Source organism: Ailuropoda melanoleuca, chromosome 4 (assembly GCF_002007445.2).
Source record: "Ailuropoda melanoleuca isolate Jingjing chromosome 4, ASM200744v2, whole genome shotgun sequence".
Lineage (NCBI taxonomy): Eukaryota > Metazoa > Chordata > Mammalia > Carnivora > Ursidae > Ailuropoda > Ailuropoda melanoleuca.
In genome coordinates this window covers 50,887,663-50,905,664 of record NC_048221.1, presented here as the reverse complement: position 1 = coordinate 50,905,664, position 18,002 = coordinate 50,887,663, and the positions used below count along the sequence as shown (strand labels likewise).

At 50.0% G+C, this 18,002-nt stretch overlaps 1 protein-coding gene across 2 annotated transcripts in view; it reads right to left on the bottom strand.

Annotated features, from left to right (window-relative positions):
* The window catches only part of HRH1 (histamine receptor H1), a 78,687-nt gene extending 61,199 nt beyond the window's left edge, over positions 1–17,488 (bottom strand). The window contains exon 1 of one of the 2 annotated variants that reach the window (XM_034658776.1): positions 17,327–17,488. The gene's annotated coding sequence lies outside the window, so the exon portion shown is untranslated. Of the gene's footprint in view, positions 1–16,870; positions 16,971–17,326 lie in introns of those variants that run through there. The other variant, XM_034658775.1, reaches the window with a different exon arrangement.
* Between the last annotated feature and the right edge of the window lie 514 nt (positions 17,489–18,002).

Sequence of the window (18,002 nt, the reverse complement as noted above, 5' to 3'; positions counted from 1 at the left end):
CATGTCATCCTGTTCAAATGCAGATTCTGATTCTGCAGGTTTGGGGCGGGGCCTGAGGCTCTGCATTTCTAACAAGCTCCCAAGTTACGTTGTTGCTGCTGGTCCTAGGACCACTCCACGAAGGGCAAGTTTCCTGAGAATAAATGGGCAATGCAAACCCTTCCACCCGCCCACTGGGTCTCCTGGAGACCCTGAATCTTTCACTCATTGGGATGAGAAGATTCCAGGTTAAATCAAGGGAGGCAATGATCCTGCTTCTCTCTCTAGGCGTGTCCATCTCCTACCACCCCCTGCCCATAAGCTGTATCTTTATTTTTTCTTTTAAAGATTTTATTTATTTGACAAAGAGAGAGTGAGAAAGCATAAGCAGGGGGAGAGGCAGAGGGAGAGGGAGAAGCAGGATCCCTGCTGAGCAGGGAGCCTGATGTGGGGCTCGATCCCAGGACCCTGAGATCATGACCTGAGCTGAAGGCAAGGACTTAACCGACTGAGCCACCCAGGCGCCCCCCCATAAACTTTATCTTCTGCTCTGGCAAAACCTAACTCCCTACGGTTTCCTGCACACACCATGCTATTTGTTGGAAAGCTGTGTGGTTTTGCTGAGACCATAACTTCTGCCTGTTAGCTCATTTTACCTCATTTTGCTGAATTACATCCCGCTTATCTTTGAAAACTAGGCAGGCACACCCTTAGGCTGAGCTAAGTACTTCCGCCTAACCCCTAACCCTTACGATGCAGCCGTAAGCCTTGTGTCCATCTAGACCTAACACATATCTTATTACGTGGAGACTGACTGGATATGGGTCTGCCCTCCCCACCATGCTGCAAGTTCGAAAGCATGGATCATGCCTTGTCCTCCTTTGTCTCCTCAGAGCCTAGCATGGAGCCTGGCACATAGGCACACGATAAACATCTGGCACACTGATCTGAAGCTGGTAACATCTCCTCCAAGGAAAGAGTTTAGCAGATTCTTGCCATCTTAAAGAGAAAACACTTAATTTTATAAACAAAGTGTGTTTTGGGTTTGCTTTTTTGTTTTTGTTTTTTTCTGCTTCCTTCCCTGCTCCTGAGTTTAAAGAAAGGTGTGAAGTGATAATAATGATAGTGCAGTTTGCAGTTGCTTCAGCGGGATTAACTCATTGAGTCCTGTGAGGTAGATCCCGCTAGGAACCCCCTTGAGCAGATAAGAAAACGGGGACTCCCGGGGGCCACTGACCTGTCATGTGGTGTGCAAGTGGGGATTCCAAGCTTTGTGTGACTCCAAGCCCTGGGGTCCTTCTGCTGAGTTCCTCCAAAGCTGCAGGGCCTGAAGTGTGCATTCTAAATAGGGGAGGGGAGGCCTAACAGTGTCCACATGCTGGGGGAGGGGGAGGCAGTAGGCACTGTGGGATGGAGTTCCAGAGGGCTGGGGTATGGAGAAGGGGGAAGGGGATCCTTTCCTTGAGACAAGGTGTCAAAAGGGATCTGATTATTAAAGAGCACCTGGATAGAGGGATTAGGTCTCAAACGGAGCCGTTCTTGCTGTAAGACAGTGAGCAACTCATTTTTGATATTAGTTCACAGAAACAGAAGGGCTGTCGGCTTTGACTTGACAGAGATGTGGTAGGGAGGTTGTTTCAAAGGGCAAGACAATGAATGTACTGCCTCTTGAAGGGGGTGGAAAGAACAGCAGGTGGATAAGGGATTCCAGAATGAGTCATATCCCGGCTTTGGCCTGCCTAAGTCTTGGGGGGCCTGGGAGGTGGCTGGGAGTGGGCCCCACAGGTGGTGCCCTGTGTCCCACACTCCCTACAGGAACAAAGCCTCCAGTTAAGCCCAGCTAGCCTTTGTCTCCTCCATCACGGCCTGGCTTCCCGCCCCCACTTTGTTCGTCTGAGCCATCACTGGTATAATGAGCTGGCTGAGGTGGGCTAGAGGGTGAGCAAGGGAATGATGTCCCCTCCCCCTGGGCCTCTGCTAGGCCTCTCCTACTCCCCCTTCTCTTGGTTTCCATGACAGCGTCTGGAAATGAGGCATCTACTTCAAAATGCTGGCAGGAGCCACAGAGACATAGGCCTAGGGGGGACAGAAGAGAGGTTTTAGCTGTTGAGTGCCTACTCTGCACGGGTCCCATCTAAGACTTGACACCCAGCCCCTCCCCTACACCTCACTGCAGCCAAGCAAGGAACCCGGTATTGCCCTATTTTCAGCTAAGGAAACCGAGGCACAGAGAGGGACATGTTCAGGATCACGCCGAGCAGAGCCAGGATTCAAACTTAGACTTCTGTAGGCCCCAAGCCCAGGCCTTTAATCACTCTACCACTCTGCCTCTTGGCCACGGGTCAGTGGTTCAGACCTGAAGTTTACCACTTGCCACAGGCCCCTGGGTGAATCCCTTCACCTGAGACTCTAGAATGGGGTCGGTGAGTTCCATTGCTCCAAGGGGTTGCGAGGACTGAAATAAGCCCCAGGCTCTTATTTGGATTTCAGTAAAGGGGTCGGCCCTCCATTTCCAATTGGAAACATCCCAATCCCAGGGTTCTGGCCAGAACAGAGGCAGGGCTGCCCAAAATCCACCAGAAAAAGTCCAAGCCAGAGGTGTCCCTTGCATGCTGCCATACCTCCCATGCTCCTGACAATAACGGCTCTCATTTACTGGGCACCCACTTTGCACCAGGAGCCCTGCTAGGGCCCTGCACGCTCACAATGACCCCAAGAGGGAGGCATGATTATTATCCTCCTGTTACAGATCCGGAAACTCATCCGTGACACCCAAGGTAAGCCCCTCAGGAGCAGACAGGAGGCAGCCTTTGCGTCCGCCTGGGCAACTGGGGGAAAGTATGTCAGAGGGACATCCATTATGCTCAGTTCTTCAAAATAGACCTGAGAGCTCATCACGTCTTATCATGTCCACACTATACCCTGGTCTAGGCCACCACTGCCCCTGCTTGAATGACAGCATTAGCCTCCCTGGAGTCATTCTGCCACCACTCTTCTCTTCTTTCAGTGTATCGCCTACACAGTAGCCAGGGTGATGTTTCTTATCGTGCATTTGATCATGCCATTGGAGGTTCCCAGTGTCTTCTGAACAAAAGCCATGTCCTCACAACGGCCATCGAGGCCTCCCATGCCTGGCCCCGTGACTCTGACTCGATCCCCTGCACTTGCCCTTGCACACTCTGCTGTAACTACTCAGGTCTCCTCCCTCTTTCTAGAACATTCCAAACCACCTCCAGCCCAGGGCCTTCCTGTTTCCTCTGCCCAGAAGGCTTTTCCCTCAGATATAAGTACGCTTCAGTTCCTCACTTGATTCAAATGCCACCCTGCCTATGTAAATGGACAGCCCTCATTCTCTCACCCTGCTTATCACTTACTGCATTTTATATTCACTGGTTGATTTATTTCCTGTCTGTCCCCCAACTAGAGCATAAGCGCTAAGAAGGCAGCACCTTTCTTTCTTTTTTTTTTTTTTAAAGATTTTATTTATTTATTCAACAGAGATAGAGACAGCCAGCGAGAGAGGGAACACAAGCAGGGGGAGTGGGAGAGGAAGAAGCAGGCTCATAGCGGAAGAGCCTGATGTGGGGCTCGATCCCGGAATGCCGGGATCACGCCCTGAGCCAAAGGCAGACGCCCAACCACTGTGCCACCCAGGCGCCCCGAAGGCAGCACCTTTCATCTCGTTCATCCCTGTATGTTAGCACCCAGAACAGTCCTCGACAGTATTCATGGGTTATCCATGGGGTGGCCGGGGGCAAAGTCTCTGGGCAACCAGATACTGACTAACCGATCTATAAGTCTGCCTCTTGAAATGCAGAATGTGAAACATACAGAGCAGCCGCAGTTGGTAGAAATCAGGGACAAACATCAAAAGCCATGAGGTCATAGAAATGATGACACAACAGACATCATGGGCCAGCAGAATCCAGAAGGAGCATATAGGCTCCACCTGGACAGGCATCTTTGTTGGCTTCGTTCTGCTGCATATCCCAAGTGCCGAGAGGAGGGCCTGGCACACAGTAGATGCTCAAGAAATGTTTGCTGAATGAATGAAAGGTGCAGCAGGGCAAAAAGGAGGCTCAGTTGGCATCAGCAGGAATAGCCAAAGCAGAGGAGCAGGTAGGTCACTGAGGCCCCTCGCTGTCCCTGTTCTAGAGAGGGGAGCAGGGGACACTGCTGCAGGGGCAGGACAGGCTAGTGAGTTTCCAGTGGATCCGAATGACCCTTCCATTCCCCGTGGGGCCTGGCACTGTCCCCTGACAGTGGTGACACTGCTTTTCATCTTTCTCACATCCCACTATATGCAGACCATACACCCCAGGGTCACTATAACCCCAAACAGCCTGGTAACAGGGAAGGCTTCCTGGAAGAGGCACCACGGAAGGGAGAGCTCAGAACAAGCATTCCCCTGACTCCTTTCCTTTCTTTCTTTATTTAAATAGTGGCACTGAGATACAATCTACAAACCATACGATTCCCTCAGTTTGCTCTGTATATTTTATCATAATAAAAAATTCCCAGAATAAAACTCACTTGTTTGAAGTGTACAGTTCAGTGGGAACCTAGGGCTTGAGTGGGCAGGGGAAGTGGGAGGTATGGTGGCAGCAAAGTCATGGTGACAAGGAGCCACGAGGAGCATCTGGGGAAGGGTGACTTGTCAAGCGTGGATGGAGCCAGTGTGCAAAGAGCCCACGGACAGAACTCTGGCTTGGAGTCTAGGTTTGATGTGGGAAGTCTCAGAAAGAGAACAGTCTGCCCAAAGCCAGTGGTGGCGCCCACAGAGGTCATGAGACCTGGGTTCTAAAGCCAGCTCTGCCATCATAGGAGGTGTGACCCTGGGCCAGTCCCTCTCCCTCTGCCAGGCCCCCGTTCCTCCTCTGAAGGAGAGACCCTTGTAGCTCTAACTTCCCCTAAAGAATGTGGTAAAGAACAGGGGCTGGGAGCCAGATTTGGCTGTGAATCCCGGCTTGTCCACTTTCTGGCTGTGTGATCATTAAAACAGGGACAACAGTCCTGATCTCACGAGCTATTTAGAGGGCCAGATGAGGGGACAAATATTAAGTGCTCAGCACGATGTCAGACACATAGTAGATGCTCAGTGAGCACCATGATTACCGGTGCCTTGTGTTAGGTGATGCCAGTAAGACGTGTGAGGGCAATACAGTAAGGTAACAAGCATGAAGCTGAGATTCACGCCCCCCCCCCGCCCCACAGTACTTACAAAGTAACATTTAGTGCACAGATACACACAGAGCTCTGTGTCTGGGATGAAAGGGAGTCAGATGCATTCACCAGGAAAACGCTTGGTTTCCCCTAGCGACCAAGGACGCAGAGAGCCCGGGGTGTTCAGAACTGGCAGGGCGAGCTCGCCATTAGGGAATTCAGCACTGACGGAACAACCTGGGTGTCCAAGCCTTGGGCGTCCAAATCCCTGTCACTCACTCAAGCTCCCCACTTCGATCTGCAGAGCCAAATGTTCCATTGAGTTTTTCTTTCCTACTTGACTGCCTGCTTTTCCTCCTTGTAACAGTGAAATCTCTTGGTATTGGTGAGCTCTCCACACAGGAAACCCAGGGTTTAATGTTGTGACTGACTCCTGCTACCCAGCCTGGAACTTACACCTAGAAAGATCCACTTTTTGTATTTATAGAGGATGAAATGAATGGAGGAATGTAACCTGAGAAACCAAGCTAAGAGGTCAGATTGCCTTACACTGAGCAATTTCTAAAATGTTCGGGGCAGTTACCTTTAGGGGCTTCATGGCACTAAGGAAAATGATCTAAGTTCAAATGCCAGCTTGGCTAAACTGTAAAGGCAATGGGTGCGTCTGTCTGTCCACTGCAGCGTCCCCAGCACAGAGTAGGGGCACGAACCCCACAAACAGACCCCAACTCCTGCTTTACCTTCCCACACCTCTGCCGCTGAACCCAGGCAGCACTGCCTGTTTGGGTTTGGCAAAGACTCCATTCAGCCCCAAGAACTTCAGTGAGGACTTTCTCTTTTGCAGGAACTCTCGTCAAAAGACTGATGTCTGCCTCTGACCCAGGACTGAACTGCCAGTCTGTTTCTGTTGCTGGCTTGATACAAGGACTCCAGAAAGGAAGTGGAGTCACATGGATGGTTTAATAAAGTACAGAATCTATAAATCCTCTACTCCCACAAAAACTAGAGTGATTTATACTAGGATCCAGGTATCAGAATGCACAACACAATCCATGTCTGTAGCCCTATGTGGCAGAGGAAAGCAGAGATGGAGGAAGAAAGAGTTGCTCTTTGTTGGCAAGAAAAGGTTTAGAAAAAAGAGAAGACATACATTTCCATCTCTTGTGATGTTTGTAGTCTGGAGGTGGAAAGAGACAGGGAAGGCAGGGATTTATTTCGCGTTATGCTGTGGACACAGCGTCACAGCAGCCCCTGAGCCAGGCTGGGGGATCAGCAGATGAACGACAGAAGGGCACGACACCCCCCCACACACACAAATCTCTTCCTTCTCTGTGCCCTCCCTTTACATCTACTTTCCTTTTGTTTACACAGGACATTTCTTGTGCTCACTACCTACCTTCCAACCTTAAGTCTTTCTGTCACTCTGCGATCACACTCTGCGATGTGGCCCGACCAGCCTACTTACTCTTCCCGAAGAGTGCACCTTCCTTCCCACCTGTGTGCCTTTGCTCACCCTCTTGCCTCTGCCTAAAATGTTCTTCCTCTACACCTCCACCCATTGAAACCTTCTGTTTCAAAGCCCTGCTCATATTCACTCATTCACCCATTCATTCATTCAACAAGTATTTTTTGAGGGCTTACTATGCCCCCCCCACTGTGATGGGTACCAGGGACCTAATGGGTGAGCCAGCCACAGCCTGTGTTCTCAGGCTGCTTACAGTCATGAGAAGACAGACAGTTACAATAAGGAGTAATATGCGTGGTAGATGTAAGAGCAGGGGGTGCTGTGAGTCCAGAAAAGAGTACTAGCCCAGCCTTTAAGCTGGGGGGGGGGAGATGTTTAGGGAAGCCTTCCTGGAAGAGGAGACTTCTAATCCAAGTTCTGAAGAATGAGATGAAAAGAGAGAGAGGTACATATAAATGTATGTGAACATATACAATTATGGTCATGATAACGATCAGCAATTATAGAGTGCGGCTAGGAGCCAAGCACTGGGCTAAGCCCTCCTTTAACCCTCTCAACCCTTTGGGAGTGAGCACTGCTGTCGTTCCCATTGTTCCACTGAGAAGTCTGAGGCACAGAGACATTAAGAACTTGCTCCTGGCCACACAGCTACCAAGGGGCGGAGCTGGGGTTCAAACTCAGTATGGCCCCAGAACCCATGCTTTTGACCACTACACAGTGCCATCCTACGCCATCAGAGCTATCCTGCCACATCCTCTTCTCACTTAATGACACGTTTACCATGGACATCTTTCCAAGTTGCGGTACTCGGGCTTCATTCTATTTAATGGCTACAAGGATGTCATTGGATTTTGAGCAGGGGATTGACATGATCAGATTTGCGCCTGGCAAAGAGCCCTCGATGGGGGGGGCATCAGGGTGCTGTAGGGGGTCCTGGGGAGGGAGGGAAGGCCTGAGCCCAGGCTGTAATAGGGGGGCTGCAGAGGGGGCTGGGCTCCGGGGAATAGGACAGGGCAGTGGGTGCAGCAACGGTCAATACTGAGGGAGGGTGGAAATGGGGGAGGGGGTGGGCAGGACCCCGTTCTTTACAAGACCTCTTACAGACCCAAGCGTCTTTTCCCTTGGCCCCAACCTCACCCCCGTGTGTTTTCATTCATTCTCCCCCAGCACGCTCCAGCTAGCACTTTCAATTAAGACTGAGTGATCATCAGTTTCAGTTCCGCTGAGATGTGCAGATGTGGTGCCTGTGGAATTCTTAATTCTTCAAATAATCTCTGCCCAGGAGGATCACGTCTATTCTACCCAAAACACGAGAAACAAGCAGAAAAACCCACGAGTTACCCGACGGCACTGCTTTAACGCTGTCCTCAAGTAATGCCCCAGCCGGGCTCACCACACTCTGTCCTAATGCATCTGCTCCAAAACAGTGTCAGTGTGTCCCCTTCTCCCCCTTCTCTCTGCTGCCACCACCTCCTGGTCTAAGTGACCATCCTCTCTCATCTGGGCGACTGCAATAGCCTCCTTACTGGTCTCCCCAGTTTCACACTAACATAAGTTAGTCAACATCTCAGACCTCAGTTTTCCTATCTATAAAATAGGCACACCCATTCTTATCGCACAGGACTGTTGCTGGAACTGGTAACATAAGGAATGGAAAGTCCTGGCCTGGCATGCTTGCTCTACAGACGGCAGTTCTTTTCCTTCATTGCTGGATGGGAAGGCTCAGAAGGCTCACAGCTCTCCTTCTTTCAGAGTCCGCTGGTATATATAATGAGCCAGCATCAGAGGCCTCTGGCTCACCCTAACTCTCTGGAGGCATCTTGTCCTGTTTCTTCCACACGTTTCCTTCCAGGTAATGGGAGCTTCACTAGCTTCATACCCCTGGCCTCTCCCCACCTCCTCATTTGTTCATCCCCTGGGTCTGTGCTGCATGCCACATGTTTATGAGTGAGTTGCAGAGATGAAACAGGCGAGTGTTACTCACGCCCTTCTCTGCTTCCCCTAGAAGCCAGCCTGCCTGCAGGAAGCATGTATCTGACTGTGCTCTCTACCAGGAAGGAGGAGGGGCTGCACCCCTGTGGGGCCCAGCACTGCCTGCACCCAGGCAGGCGGGGACACCGTCCGGATCTGGCCTTCAGCCTTAACCCTCCAGGGTTACTGCAACCAGTGCTGACAGGGACACGTTGTTCCCCAGCTGCCCAGCTGGGCGGAACTCTCAGTCGAGCCAGAACTCAAGCCAGGCAAAGGAGTGCTATGTATCGGACCCTTGCAGCCCCAACAGGAGAGACTAGAGGGAGACACCCTGCCCTCTGTTCCCAACTTGTTAATGGAGCTCCTCGGGGCCTCAGTCAAGCCTGGTGTCGGGTGCTGGGAGAATCGATCAATCAATAATGGACAAATATTGATTGCGTTCTTGATACAACTGTGAAAAAGAACCCATCTTTGTTCAGTGTTTCTTACCACTCTTGAAACGCCTAAAAGCATTTTTGGTTGTGTGAGTACTACAAAGTACCGGGTACTTCGCCATCTCGGTGCTGTCTGTTGCCCTCCGTGTGATCAGGGCGTGCCCTTGTCTTTAAGGCTCTAGCTGTGATCTTACTTTCTTCATCCAATAAGTTTTTAGTGCACACCCACTAGGTGCCCAGGGGTAGTTAACGGAGTCACTGTGGGCATAGCAGTAAACCAGGCAGATGACGTCCCTGCACCTCGGGGGCTGGAAGTCTGATGGGGGCTATGAAGAAAATCAATGGAGAGGAACCAGACTGGGGTGTGTGGGGGGGAAGTGGTCAAAACAGAGTGGTTGGGGAAGGCCTCCCAAGGAGGGGACATGTGAGTCCTCAGTGATGAGAAGATCAGTCACTGCAAGCTTGGGAGAAGAGGCTCTCCGTAATGCTGTGAGGATTCTTATTCTTATTATTCCCCTTTTATAGATATGGAAACTGAGGCCAGGGAGGTTACAAGGCTTTACAAGGCTTCCTCTGAGGCCAAAGAGGTAACTATTGATGGATGGCATCAGGATGTGAAACCCCAACTACTGCTACCAAACCCACGACCTCTGGGTTCTAGAACCTCATAAAAGAATCTGATCTTGGGGCAGTTCAGCTAAGTGGCACACAGCATGCCCTCAAGAAACTTCCTGTGTAATCTGAGACAATATCTTCATGCCAAAAACACTAATTACACAAGGAGGGTCAGAAATTGATGCATAGGGTTAACACCATTTCAACTTTTAAAACCCAGCAAGGTTTGTTTTGGAACATGACAAAATGACTCCCAATTTCTTAGGGGAGAAGAAACCCATAATATATTTACTTACTAAATGGTTTATTTTATAAACATTTATGAGTTGCCAGACTCTGTGTTAAGTCCTTTTCAAATATTAATTCTTTTGAACTTCATGACTTACTTATTACTCACAGTGATGCTGTAAGTTAATACAGTCACTAACCCCACTTTATACTTGAGGGGATCAAAGGAAAGATAGGTGGGATGACTTGTCCTGGACATAGTCTAGCAAGTGGTGGGGCCAGAATCCAAACCTATGTCATCTGGACCTGGAATCTCTGCTCTGACCATAAACTGAATTTACAAGTGCCACTTATCCAACGAAATGTATCTATACAACATTTTCTCTCTTTCTGTCTCACAGGAACTTGTTTTCAAGAGATTGTAATGATCTGCAGAATTTAAATGCAGAATTCATGGTCCCCCCCCCAATTTGTTCTGGGGAGTTCAAGGAAGGCATTTTGAAAAGCTAGACCATCCTTCCCCAGGGAGGCTGGGACTAGATCCACCTGAGGCCATGTTAGGCCCATCGGGGTGGACCCACTACTCAGGCAGGTAGGTGCCAAGGACAGTGGAAAGAAAGTGAGGCTTCCAACCTCGGCCCATGATCAACAGTCACGCTGGCAGAGGTTCCAGACCACACGTGCGGACTGGCGATCGACTGTGTTTCACATAGGTCAGGGCGAGGGACAGCAGGATGGATTTATTTAATGATGATTTTCTCCAGGAACAGAGAAAAGCCAGCTAGTAAATAAACAAAGTTCTCAGAAAGAATAAGCAGAGCAAAAATTGCCTAGAAAAGTTTAGAAGAGAGAAAAAAAAAAAGAAAAAGAAGACAAAGGAAGCAGACATCTTTGCCAGCTCTTAAAACATACAGTACACAGATAATCATCAGAGCATCGTGGCACGGTCCCCACCACTCTCCTAAGCCCAGTTGGCATCTGCTCTCTGTTTCCCGCCATGATGCTGTCAGCTGGTCAGCGGCTAGAATCAGCAGAAAGTTCAACACCAGGACAGACATCCTGGAAAGAGACCCGCTAGTAATGACAGGGTTTCCAGGTCATACACCCTGATGCCCAAGATTGGAGACCATGTGACTAGTGTTCCCCTGGAGTTGTGCCAAGCTGCTGTCGCTTCTGACCACACAGAGTGTCTGATACAGGTGGCATACAGGTGAGGAAGGGAAGAAAGCTGCTGTAAACAGGATGAGGGCAGCTAGTTAAAGATGTGAAAAGCAAATTAAAATGCACCTTTATCTTACACCCAAACTCAAATAGTTTAGAGAAGGACAATTTAGTGTGAAATAGGAAACCATTGAGATAATGACGACCCCAAACCTTGTTTTCCTAATGTGAATAATGGGGATTATAGTCACTACCTCATAGCATTGTTCTGGGGATTAAGAGAGATGATCCAAATTAGCACAGTGCCTTGATGCTTTGGTAAAAGAAGATGGAGGGAAGATTGGGCTGAGAGGTTTGCCCAAATCTAGCTACCCCAGTGGGATAGGGGGAGGGGGGAGTCAGCAAGAAGGGTGTGGTCCCAGGTCCCAATCAGGAGATTCCAGACAAACTGTTATCACAGAGAGGGAAAGCCTCTCCAACCAGAAGACAAATGGTGAAGGGAGGCAGGTCCCTCCATCTGTTGGCACCAGGGACTAATAATTCACAGTGAGCATGCTGTCTGCGGCCGTGGTGATTTTAGAAGCAGGACGGCACTCAAGTGGAGCTCAAAGGCATCAGATTCTCACCCTGGGCTGAGCTCTCTTCATCTAGGATCCCTAGTTGCAAAAACCCTACCCAATGTCCAAGGCTGGGCTCTCCCCGCAGCACTTAGGACAGCTGGGGCTCACGGTCCCTGAACCCCTACCTGAGGCAGTCTGAACCTCTCGCCATTAGGAAGTTCCACTTTGGACAGAGCTGAAACCAGCTGTCTTCCCCACCCTTTTCTTCAGCTTCCATCCTCTGGGTCCTCACTGGTGAGTTCACCAAATGCTCCACAAAAACAATACCCAGCTTGCACAATCTCTTCTAGAGAACTGAAGAAGTGGGAACACTGCCCACCTCATTTCATGAGGCCAGCATAACCTTGACACCAAAGCCTGACAAGTAAGCACCAGAAAGAAACATCACCAGATCTCACTCATGAAAACATAATGTGAAAATCTTCAACGAAAAAAGTGAGCAGAAATAATCCAGCAATAAAGATACTACAGGATGACCCAAGCTGGTTTGATTCCAGAAATGTAAAAGTGTGGTTCATCGTGTTAACAGATTGAAAGAGAAAAATCATGTGACTATCTGAGCAGAAGCAGAAAAAAAATCTGTCCTTTATAACCAAAAAAGAAGGAGGAAGAGGAGGGGGGAGAAAAGAAAGAAAAAGAGTAAGTGGAAAACTGGGATTAGAAAGGAACTTCTTTAATCTGATCAAAATTATGTACCAAAACCCTAGACTAAACATACCTAATTGTCAAATGTGGACAGCTCCTCCGTAAGAACTACAAAAGGCAAGATGCCTACTATCACCTTTTTAATTCATTCCTGTCCTGAAGTCTTAGGGCTATAAGGCAAGGAAAAAAGAAAAAAAGAAAAAAAACCCGAAAGGATTGGAAAGGAAGAAAAACTTATTTGCACCTCCTACAATTCTATACATGTTGTTTTCAAAAGAACCTGCAAATACACTTTTTTAATTAGTAAGAGAGCTTAGCAAGATTTCTATATACAAAATCAACATACAAAATGCAAACATTTTTCCAAAATGTAACCAACAAAACATTAACTTAAAAAAATATGTGTGTGTGTGTAGTTTATAATAGCATGTGAAATATCAAATGACTAGGAATATATCTAACAAAAAATGTGCAAGACTACTAAGGGAATATTGGGAAACTATACCATGAGAAGTTAAAGATATCTTACATAATGGAGAGAGATACCATGTTCATGGAAGATTAAATACTGCACCTTCTGGACCCCAGTGGGGCAACAGAAAGCTCAGTATTAGGAAGCAGATAAGAGCAAACTGGCTTATATTCTACTTCCTGCCGCTTCTAAATGTGTCTCTGGACATTCCACCAACCCCTCTGAACCTGCTTCCTTGCCTGTAAAACAGAAATAGCCATTCTGTCTAGTTGTTAGGGGTCAATGGATATGAAAGCACTTTGTAGAGTGCTGTATAAATACAGGGATTCTTATGACCAGTATTACTGCCTCTTGTTGGTCTGAGGGTGGGGAAAATGTTCTCGCTCCACAGACTCTGCTCACCAATTTGTCATCAAGGGCATTGCTGGGTGCTTATTCTGTGTGTAGCGTTTCCTCATTCAGTACTCACAGCAAGGTGGGTGCTATATTAACCCCATTTAAAGATGAGAAAGCTGAGGCTCGATCAAGCAGTTTGTCATTCATATATCCATTGCTTTATTCATTGGACGTTCATGAACCCCTTCTATGCCCTAGGAGCGATGAATACTGTGGTGAATAAGAAGACATGGACCCTGCTCGATCAAAACTGATAGTCCAGCCGGGAAGACGGCCAAAAGTCATACCACAACTAATGAGCCAGCAGAAGCAAGATTCAAACTCAGGCCTATTGAACACCAGAGCCTATGCTTTTAACCACTCCCTGGTGGTGCCTTCCTCAACCTCCTCTACTACGTTCTCTCTGTTGTGACGTAGTGATTTCTAACATCCATTCTGCTGGCAGAGGCAAATTTCAATGGGCCTTGCCATGCAAGCTGCTACACAAATTGAGAGCTGTCAGCTTCGATCCCGGCCCGTGTGATCCTCGTGCATTATCACTGGAGAATTACAGCAGGGAAGATGAATGCATAAAAGAGAAGAGGCATCCTGGCCCCCCCTCCCACAGCATCAGCAGCATTGTTCCCAACGAGTGTGTGCCTGAGTCCTCTGCCACCATTAATGGCAGAAGTGAGTCACTTATAAATAAGATACGGGAGCTTTATTATAATTACATCCAGAGATTCAGAAATGCTCAGCGTCACTGTGAAAGGGAGGGCAGCAGGTGACTAGGGCTTGAATGATCCTCTGCCAGGTACATCTTTCAGATAAAACGTCTTGGATCAGGAGCAATTACAGCTAATGCTTGGCCTGAATGCTAATGAGAATTACTTACAATTGCATGCAATTCTTTGCCATTTATACTACCTGCTTTTTTCCTTCTTTTCTCTGCTTTTCAATCTTGTCATTATTCCTGAGAACCAGACACTGGGAAATATGATTAGTGGCCATTTTGCAGATGAAAAGACTAATGCCCAAGGTCACTCATCTCAAAGGGCTGGCTAGGTTCTAACCCTGAGCTTTTCTTTTCTTTCTTTCTTTTTTTTTCTTTTTTTTTTTAACCTCACCATTCTGCTTCAAGGGACAAAATTTTCAGAGCTCTGGATGTGTCCACTCATCTGGAAGATGCACAAAATATCCCAAGTCAGTAAGATAATCTGAAAGGCAGTTCAAGTGGTGTGTTCTGTTGAGGCCCTTGCCTTGGCGAGAACAGGACACCTTATGAAATGAGTTTCAAACCTACCCTCTGCCATCCCACAACCACCAAGAGGCCCATACTTGGACTTGAGAAATGATCAAGAAGAGAGAGCCTGGCTAAAAGATAGGAAGAACCCTTTCCTTACCCATAGAGAAGTCAGAAAACTGTCCCAAACCCATGGCCCATGGAACCGAGCCAAAGTATGAAGTTCAAGCTACTGTGTGAAGGAATGAGGTTCACCATCACAGTGATAACCGTGGTAATGCTCAGCATCTGCGTTAGATTGCACTCTGTAGAGTGCCAAAAGTTTCCATAAATCTGCCCCAAGACATCGTGTTTTAGGCTACTTAAAGCTTGGGACCACACTAAGACTTCCGGGACACACACTTATGTCTCCCACTTGACATATGAGAAAGCAAGAGGCTTGCACTGGTAAGGCAGCTTTGCAGATGGCAGAGCTGGGCCTGTTTGACCTTAATACTAACAATCATGACAACTAACTTTGAAACAGCACATTTACACATTACATGCCCCGTTTAAGTACATCGTGCATTTGAACACAATTCTTTCAGTTACCTAGTGAGGAAGGTGCTATGAACCCTCCTATTCTAGAAATGAGGAAACTGAGGAACAGAGAGGCGTAGCAACTGACCCAAGGCCACAGAGCTCATAAACAGCATTGGGATTTGAGCTAGTTCCAGGATCCACACTTTTGCTCTCTTTGCTATCCCTCCGCTTTGGTAAGGAAAGGCCACTCCATTTCTGCCAGGCACAACTCAAATGTGAAAAGGAAAGTGCAAGCATGGAATTCTGAGAGAGCCCAGGGGCAGGAGGTTCAGCTATAAGTTCTTTCTCCCTTGAACACTCAGCTGAGGGCCAGGAGGGACCACTCTCACCCCAGGACTGCCCAGTCTCCTCAGGGCTGCAGGTGCCTTTGCAGGCAGCTCTAGTCTCCACCCAGCTCCAAAATCATGGACAGGGAGGTGCTGGGCCATCTCTTGCCTTGGAAAGATTCTGCATCACACTGGACATTGGTACCAGGCTTTCCTTCCCCAGTCCACAGACTCTCCCTCCTCCAGGGGAAATATCTCTTGATAGAGCCAGGCAGCCTCAGACAGCCTTGGGCTCATAGGAGGGTCCAGCCAGCCCTGAATCATATCAGCATATTTACATGGGGTTGTCAGGGATTCCTGGGAATGATAACCCACTCAGCAGGAGGCCTCCTGCAGGACACCCGTCAGAGAAAAAGGAGAGTGGTGCACAGGCATCAGGGACAGTATTCTCTACCTTTGCTGCTGCCAGCCACAAGCAGGAGGGACCCACCCCCATCAAGGAAGGAGTTACCCCAGCGCCTTCCAGTCAGGCTCACATAGTAAGACAAACACTGGTCCCCTCATGTCAGGTGCCAGGTCTGAGGTGGGAGCCCCCTGCCGGAGAACAGCGACCCTGCCTGGAGCATCTCTGAACTACCAGCAGCCGGGCTGAAACGACACCGCAAAGAGATTAAGGGATTGGGGCGGCGGGGGTGTCTTCTTGTGGGACGGGGGAGTGGGGTAGGAGAGCGGTAATCACCCAGAGAGAAAAAGTGGCTTCCATAAAGGACTGCTGCGCTCCAGCTCCCAACTTCCTTGACTCCTTCCAGAAAAATCTAGAGCAACTTCCAGAATTTGGTCCCCTCTCACTCTTGCCCTGAAAGAGCAGCCCCAATGCGCTTCGGCCACCGAAATCCACTCCCTGGCGGTAACGACCACCCATATTTCCGAAGGATCCTCCGAGAGATAACAATGAGGAGGTGGTCCGTCCCTCCTGGGCTTGCAGCCTAGTCGCAGAAGACCGCTAGCCCTGGTCTTGACGCTTCCCATACTGGACGCCTGGTGACGCTTGCCGGCGTGCAGTTAAGTGGTTTGAGTCAGGCCAACTGGGGCTCAAAACCCCGGCTCTCTCCTTGACTTGGTTGCCCTCCTGGGCCAACTTTCCCTCTCTAAGCCTCAGTTCCCTCTTCTGTAAAATGGGTGTAATAATACCCGGTTTCCTCTCCTCCACAGGGAGAATCCCAAGAGGTAACAGATGCCCAGCGCCTGGCACAGATAACGCACTCAACACATGGGTTGGGACTGCGGTTAGCATCAAACTCAGGCAGCCCTGGAAAAGCTGGGGACTCGTCCTCTCCGCCCGAAGGCTGATGCTCGCGGCGCGCACCCTGGCGAACCCCGGGGAAGCCACAGGTGTCTGCGCGTCGGGGCGCCGCACCAGAACGGTGGATCAGGGAGGGTACCCTGCAGCGAGCCGCGCTGCGGGACCCGCCCCAAGCCNCAGGGGTCCTGGAGCCCCCAAGCACGCCCACCCCGCGCCAGCCGGCTCCCGGGGTCCCGGCCGCTCCACAAGGATGCCCAGACCCCAACGGCCCGCGCACAGCCTCGCCCCGCCGCTGCGGCCCCGCTGCGGCCCCTGCCCGCGCCCTGCCCGCGCTCCGTTCTGACTCACCGGCGCCGGCTCCCGGGAAAGTTTGGTGGCGCGGGCGGGCGCGGCAGCCAGGCTGCTCGGTGCTCGGTGCTCGGCGGCGGCGGCGGGGGCGGGGGCGCCAAGGGAGCGGACTGAGGAGGCGGGGCTCCAGAGGAGGAGCCGAGCCGAGGGGGGCCAGCGGGGGAGGGAGGCGGAGACCCAGGCCCGCGGGCCTGCGGCGCCCTCTCCTAGGGCTCGGAGCTCCCAGGTCCGCCCCCAAGCCGGGAGGGGGCGCGAAGGGGCGCGAGGGGGCGCCTCCGGCTCCGACACTTTCTCTCCCACCTCCCGCCGCGCACCCCAGTCTCCTGTCGGCGCTGCGGTGCGGCTTCTCGGGTTTGGAGGGAGAAGTGACAGAAGGGTCAGAATTAAAAAAAAAAAAAAAAAAAAAAAAAAGATGGGTCAGAACCCTGGCGAGAACTCCCCACCGCCCACACTCACCTGAGGGTGGGCAGACGGAAATAGGTAGTCCAGATAAAGAAGGAGAGATGGAAAGTCAGAGAGGAGATGATGTTTGGCAAAGACAACCACAGACCAAAGGATAAACAAAGACATATAATGATACCCCACCTCCACTTATCCCTGCTCAAGAGGCCAAACTAGAAAGAGACGGACAGAGCCAGCCAGACGGAGAGACAATAAGACTGACAGATAGGGACCCTACCCTGGAGTAGAGAGCCCCCCGAGGTCTAGAACGCCACAGCCCTCCTCTATCTCTCCGTAGGCCCTCCAAATGAACTCAAGTTTCACAATTAAAATGTGTTTCAATTAGCATCCTGTGCTAGATCAAATCTAGAGTTGGGGCCAAGAGAGGTTGCAAGGGTGGGAGGGGGGTTCTTCTGCAGGTCCCCAGAAGCCTCTGCCCGCTGACTCTGGCAATTTGAGAATTCTTACTGGCTGCCTTCAGTTCCAAAGCCAGGGAAGAGAGGCAAAGTTTTCTTTCCTCAGTGCTAGGAAAACTCCATCTGAACCTTTAAGCAGTTATGACCTCAGATCTTATCTCAGTGCTTCAGAAGAGACACTCAAGTGCAGAGGGCAGAAGGGTGTTGAGGAGGAAAGAACCCTGTGTTTGGGGGAGGAGGGGCAGGTAGGGTGTGGGTTTGGGGCACAGCAGGGC